This window comes from Triticum urartu, chromosome 4 (assembly GCF_003073215.2).
Source record: "Triticum urartu cultivar G1812 chromosome 4, Tu2.1, whole genome shotgun sequence".
Lineage (NCBI taxonomy): Eukaryota > Viridiplantae > Streptophyta > Magnoliopsida > Poales > Poaceae > Triticum > Triticum urartu.
Window position 1 is genome coordinate 606,017,149 of NC_053025.1, and position 7,246 is coordinate 606,024,394.

Genomic DNA, 7,246 nt, shown 5'->3' on the forward strand with positions numbered 1-7,246 from the left:
TTCCGGCACCCTGCCGGAGGGGGCAATCCTTCTCCGGTGGCCATCTTCATCATCCCGGTGCTCTCCATGACGAGGAGGGAGTAGTTCTTCCTCAGGGCTGAGGGTATGTACCAGTAGCTATGTGTTTGATCTCTCTCTCTCTCGTGTTCTTGAGGTGATACGATCTTGATGTATCGCGAGCTTTGCTATTATATTTGGAACCTATGATGTTTTCTCCCCCCTCTACTCTCTTGTATTGAATTGAGTTTCCCCTTTGAAGTTATCTTATCGGATTGAGTCTTTAAAGATTTGAGAACACTTGATGTATGTCTTGCCGTGGATATGTGTGGTGACAATGGGATATCACGTGATTCACTTGATGTATGTTTTGGTGACCAACTTGCGGGTTCCGTCCATGAACCTTTGCATAGGGGTTGGCACACGTTTTCGTCGTGATTCTCCGATAGAACTTTGGGGCACTCTTTGAGGTCCTTTGTGTTGGTTGAATAGATGAATCTGAGATTGTGTGATGCATATCGTATAATCATGCCCATGGATACTTGAGGTGACATTGGAGTATCTAGGTGACATTAGGGTTTTGGTTGATTTGTATCTTAAGGTGTTATTCTAGTACGAACTCTAGGGTTGTTTGTGAAACTTATAGGAATAGCCCAACAGATTGATTGGAAAGAATAACTTTGAGGTATTTTTGTACCCTACCATAATCTCTTCGTTCGTTCTCCGCTATTAGTGACTTTGGAGTGACTCTTTGTTTCATGTTGAGCGATAGTTATATGATCCAATTATGTTATTATTGTTGAGAGGACTTACACTAGTGAAAGTATGAACCCTAGGCCTTGTTTCCTAGCATTGCAATACCGTTTACGCTCACTTTTATCACTTGTTACCTTGCTGTTTTTATAATTTCAGATTACAAATACCTTTATCTACTATCCATATACCACTTATATCACCATCTCTTCGCCGAACTAGTGCACCTATACAATTTACCATTGTATTGTGTGTGTTGGGGACACAAGAGACTCTTTGTTATTTGGTTGCAGGGTTGCTTGAGAGAGACCATCTTAATCCTACGCCTCCTACGGATTGATAAACCTTAGGTCATCCACTTGAGAGAAATTTGCTACTGTCCTACATACCTCTGCACTTGGAGGCCCAACAACGTCTACAAGAAGAAGGTTGTGTAGTAGACATCAAGCTCTTTTCTGGCGCCGTTGCCGGGGAGGTTAGTGCTTGAAGGTATATCTTTAGATCTTGCAATCGAGTCTTTTAGTTTTTGTTTTATCACTAATTTAGTTTATAAAAGAAGATTACAAAAAATGGAATTGAGTTTGTCTCATACGCTTCACCTTTTTAATATCTTTCGTGAGTATGATGGAAAGGATAATTGTGCTCAAGTGCTAGAAGAAGAAATCTATAAAATGTTTGGCACTAAATATTTGAATGATGAGCATGATTGCAATGTTGTTAGTATGAATTTCTTGAATATCCATGATGCTAATGATATGCAAAGCCACAAGCTTGGGGAAGCTATGTTTGATGAAGATGATATTTTTTATCCCCCGAGTTTTGATGAGCAAATTTATTATGATGAAAGCATGCCTCCTATCTATGATGATTATTGTGATGACACATATGCTTTAAAGAATAATGATAACCATGAAACTTGTCATCTTGATCTTAATTTTCAATCACATGATAGTTATTTTGTTGAGTTTGCTCCGACTATTATTCATGAGAAGAATTTTGCTTGTGTGGAGAGTAATAAAATTTCTATGCTTGTAGATCATGAAAAGAATGCTTTATGTGCTGGTTATATTGTTGAATTCATTCATGATGCTACTGAAAATTATTATGAGGGAGGAATATATGCTTGTAGGAATTGCAATAATATCAAGTTTCCTCTCTATGTGCTTAAAGTTTTGAAGTTATGCTTGTTTTGCCTTCCTATGCAAGTTGATTATTGTTCCCATAAGTTGTTTGCTCACAAAATCCCTATGCATAGGAAGTGGGTTAGACTTAAATGTGCTAGTCATATTCTTCATGATGCTCTCTTTATGTTTCAATTCTTATCCTTTATGTGAGCATCGTTGAAATCATCATGCCTAGCTATGGGCGTTAAACGATAGCGCTTGTTGGGAGGTAACCCAATTTTATTTTTATTCCTTACTTTTTGCTCCTGTTTAGTAATAAATAATTCATCTAGCCTCCGTTTGGATGTGGTTTTATGCTTTTAATTAGTGTTTGTGCCAAGTAGAACCTTTGGGAAGACTTGGGGAAAGTCTTGTTGATCTTGCTGTTAAAAACAGAAACTTTAGCGCTCACAAGAATTACTGCCATTTTTATTTGGAGAGTGATATTTAGTTAATTCTTTTTGAAGATGATTAATAGATAAATTCGTCAGGTACAGCAATTTATTTGAGAATTTTATGGGTTCCAGAAGTATACGTTTGATCCAGATTACTACAGACTGTTCTGTTTTTGACAGATTCTGTTTTTCGTGTGTTGTTTGCTTATTTTGATGAATCTATGGCTAGTAAAATAGTTTATAAACCATAGAGAAGTTGGAATACATTAGTGTTAACACCAATATAAATAAAGAATGAGTTCATTACAGTACCTTGAAGTGGTGATTTATTTTCTTATACTAACGGAGCTTACGAGTTTTTTGTTAAGTTTTGTGTTGTGAAGTTTTCAAGTTTTGGGTAAAGATTCGATGGACTATGGAATAAGGAGTGGAAAGAGCCTAAGCTTGGGGATGCCCAAGGCACCCCAAGGTAATATTCAAGGATATCCAAGAGCCTAAGCTTGGGGATGCCCCGGAAGGCATCCCCTCTTTCGTCTTCGTTCATCGGTAACTTTACTTGGAGCTATATTTTTATTCACCACATAATATGTGTTTTGCTTGGAGCGTCAATTTATTTTGTTAGGATTTGCTTGCTGTTATTTAGAACAATGTTTTGCATCTTTTATTTCAATAAAAGTGGCATTAATAGTCTTTACTATGCCTATGTTACAAGTATACATGTTGTTGTTTGAAAACAGAAAATTTACCGCTGTTGCAATAATTCCCTAGAAAAGTCAGAATGTGATAAAATGTTGAAACCTTTTACATATTAAGCTCTGATAAATTTACTACAGTGGGAATTTTCTTTAATAATTTTTGGAGCTAGGGAAGTATGGATGTTGCTGCATTCTTTACAGACTGTCCTGTTTAGGCAGATTGCTGTTATGTTTGCATTGTTTGCATATGTTTGCTTCTTTAATGATTCTATTTGAGGATAGGACTATTAAATATGCAGAGGCATTTAGTATGCAATGTTGAATAATAATTTTAGGGATTTTCTACAGTAGAGTATGATAAGGTTTTGGCAATAGTTTATACTAACTTATCTCACGAGTCCTTGTTGAGTTTTGTGTGGATGAAGCTTTTGAGATTTAGGGAGACCGTGATATGAGAGGAATTAAGAAGACACAAAAGCTTAAGATTGGGGATGCCCAAGGCACCCTAATATAATATTTCAAGAAGTCTCAAGCATCTAAGCTTGGGGATGCCCCGGTTGGCATCCCACCTTTCTTCTTCAACAACTATCGGTTAGTATCGGTTGATCCTAAGTTTTTGCTTCTTCACATGAAGTTTGCTATTCTTAGATGTAATTTTCTTTTGCTTTGCTTGATGTTTGAATAAAATACCAAGATCTTAAATTCTTAAATGTTAGAGAGTCTTCACATAGTTGCATAATTATTCGACTACTCATTGATCTTCACTTATATCTTTCGGAGTAGTTTGTTGTTGCTCTAGTGCTTCACTTATATCCTTTTAGAGCATGGTGGTAGTTTTATTTTGAAGAAATAGATGAACTCTCATGCTTCACTTATATTATTTTGAGAGTCTTAAATAGCATGGTAATTTGCTTAAAATCCTAATATGCTAGGTATTCAAGAATAATAAAATTCTCTTATGAGTGTGTTGAATACTATGAGAAGTTTGATACTTGATAATGGTTTTGAGATATGAAGATGGTGATATTAGAGTCATGCTAGTTGAGTAGTTGTGAATTTGAGAAATACTTGTGTTAAAATTTGTGATTCCCATAGCATGCACGTATGGTGAACCGTTATGTGATGAAGTCGGAGCATGATTTATTTTTTGATTGTCCTCCTTATGAGTGGCGGTCGGGGACGAGCGATGGTCTTTTCCTACCAATCTATCCCCCTAGGAGCATGCGCATAATACTTTGCTTTGATAACTTGCAGATATTTGCAATAAGTATATGAGTTCTTTATGACTAATGTTAAGTCCATGGATTATACACACTCTCACCCTTCCACCTTTGCTAGCCTCTCTAATACCGCACACCTTTCGCCGGTATCATACACCCACCATATACCTTCCTTAAAACAGCCACCTTACCTACCTATTATGGCATTTCCATAGCCATTCCGAGATATATTGCCATGCAACTTTCCACCGTTCCGTTTATTATGACACGCTCCATCATTGTCATATTGCTTTGCATGATCATGTAGTTGACATCGTATTTGTGGCAAAGCCACTGAGGGAGTCCTAGATTAGGGGGTCTCTAGACAGTCGGACTATATCCTTTGGCCGGACTGTTGGACTATGAAGATACAAGATTGAAGACTTCGTCTCATGTCCGGATGGGACTCTACTTGGCGTGGAAGGCAAGCTAGGCAATACGGATATGGATATCTCCTCCTTTGTAACCGACCTTGTGTAACCCTAACTGAGGGAGTCCTGGATTAGGGGTGTTCGGGTAGCCGGACTATACCTTCAGCCGGACTCCAGGACTATGAAAATACAAGATTGAAGACTTCGTCCCGTGTCCGGATGGGACTTTCCTTGGCGTGGAAGGCAAGCTTGGCGATGCGGATATTCAAGATCTCCTACCATTGTAACCGACTCTGTGTAACCCTAACCCTATCCGGTGTCTATATAAATCGGAGGGTTGTTGTCCGTAGGCAATCAACTCCATACACAACAATCATACCATAGGCTAGCTTCTAGGGTTTAGCCTCCTTGATCTCGTGGTAGATCTACTCTTGTACTACCCATATCATCAATATTAATCAAGCAGGAGTAGGGTATTACCTCCATCGAGAGGGCCCGAACCTGGGTAAAACAAAGTGTCCCCTGTCTCCTGTTACCATCCGGCCTAGTCGCACAGTTCGGGACCCCCTACCCGAGATCCGCCGGTTTTGACACCGACATTGGTGCTTTCATTGAGAGTTCCTCTGTGTAACCCCCTAGTCGTCGCTTTTAGGCCCGATGGCTCCTTCGATCATCAACAACGATGCAGTCCAGGGTAAGACTTTTCTCCCCAGACAGATCTTCATCTTCGGCGGCTTCGCACTGCGGGCCAATTCTCTTGGCCACCTTGAGCAGATCGAAAGCTACGCCCCTGGCCATCAGGTCAGGTTTGGAAGCCTAAACTACACGGCTGGCATCCGTGGGGACTTGATCTTCGACGGATTCGAGCCACGGCCAAGCGCGCTGCACTGTCTCGATGGGCATGATATAGCTCTGCCGCCGAACAGCGCCTTGGAGGCCGCACACGCATCGGTTCCGACCATTGATTCGGAGCCTACTGCACCGATCGAGGATCAGCGGTTGGACGCTGCCTCAGGGGCTGCGATATCAGAGGCGATTGAGCTGAACTCCAGCCCCACACTCCGCACGGCCCGTGACTCCGAGGAGCCGGATTCCCCTCCGAGCTCCGAACCCCCCGCGCCCCTGCCGATTGAATCCGATTGGGCGCCGATCATGGAGTTCACCGCCGCGGACATCTTTCAGCACTCGCCCTTCGGCGACATCCTGAATTCTCTAAAGTCTCTCTCTTTATCAGGAGAGCCCTGGCCGGACTACGGTCAGCAAGGTTGGGATACGGACGATGAAGAAATTCAAAGCCCACCCACTACCCACTTCGTAGCCACTGTCGATGACTTAACCGACACGCTTGACTTCGACTCCGTAGACATCGACGGCATGGACGATGATGCAGGAGACGAACAAGAACTAGCACCTGTAGGGCGCTGGAAGGCCACCTCGTCATATGACATATATATGGTGGATACTACAAAAGATGGAGATGGCGATGGAACAGTGGGGGATGACGCCCCCAAGAAACAGCAAAAGCGCCGGCGTCAGCGGCGCCACTCTAAATCCCGCCAAAGCAAAAACGGTGATTCCGGCATGGGAGACAATACTACCCCGGATAGTGCCGAAGAACACCCACCTCAGCAAAATTCGGCACAGGAAGATGGAGAAACCAGCCCTCATGAAAGAGTGGCAGACTGAGAGGTCGAGGATGATAACTATACGCCTCCCTCCGAAGAAGGCTAGCCTCGATGACGACGAATTCGTCATACCATCAGACCCCGCCGAACAAGAGCGTTTTAAACGCAGGCTTTTAGCCACGGCAAGCAGCCTCAAGAAAAAGCAGCAACAGCTTAGAGCTGCCCAAGAATTGCTAGCTGACAGATGGACTGAAGACCTTGCGGCCGAAGAGTATGAACTCGAACGCCCCTCCAAGAGTTACCCGAAGCGCAGGCCGCTACCCCGATCAGAGGAGCAGACCGGCCACCTCGCGGTCGCGACAGAGAGGCCTGTCGGCCCTCCACCCAAGCCATGCCCCGCCGCCGCTCAACTAAGGCACGGGAAAATGCGCCCGACCTGCGAGACATACTGGAGGATAAGGCAAGACAAACAAGATCGATCTGCGGATCGCGTAGGCGCCCTACGGCATGTGACAATGATCTTCACTCCGGATACAACAAATCCGGCCGGGCCGAACACAACAGACATAGCTCTTCCGAGCTGCGTCGTGATATAGCCCAGTACAGAGGCGCCGCACACCCGCTATGCTTCACGAATGAAGTAATGGATCATAAAATCCCAGAGGGTTTCAAACCCGTAAACATCGAATCATACGATGGCACAACAGATCCGGCGGTATGGATTGAGGATCATCTCCTTCACATCCACATGGCACGCGGTGATGATCTACACGCCATCAAATACCCCCCGCTCAAACTTAAAGGACCGGCCCGGCATTGGCTTAACAGCTTGCCAGAAGACTCAATCGGTTCTTGGGAGGACCTGGAAGCCGCATTCCTCGACAACTTCCAGGGCACTTATGTGCGACCGCCGGATGCCGATGACTTAAGCCACATAATTCAGCAGCCAGACGAATCGGCCAGACAATTCTGGACACGGTTCCTAACA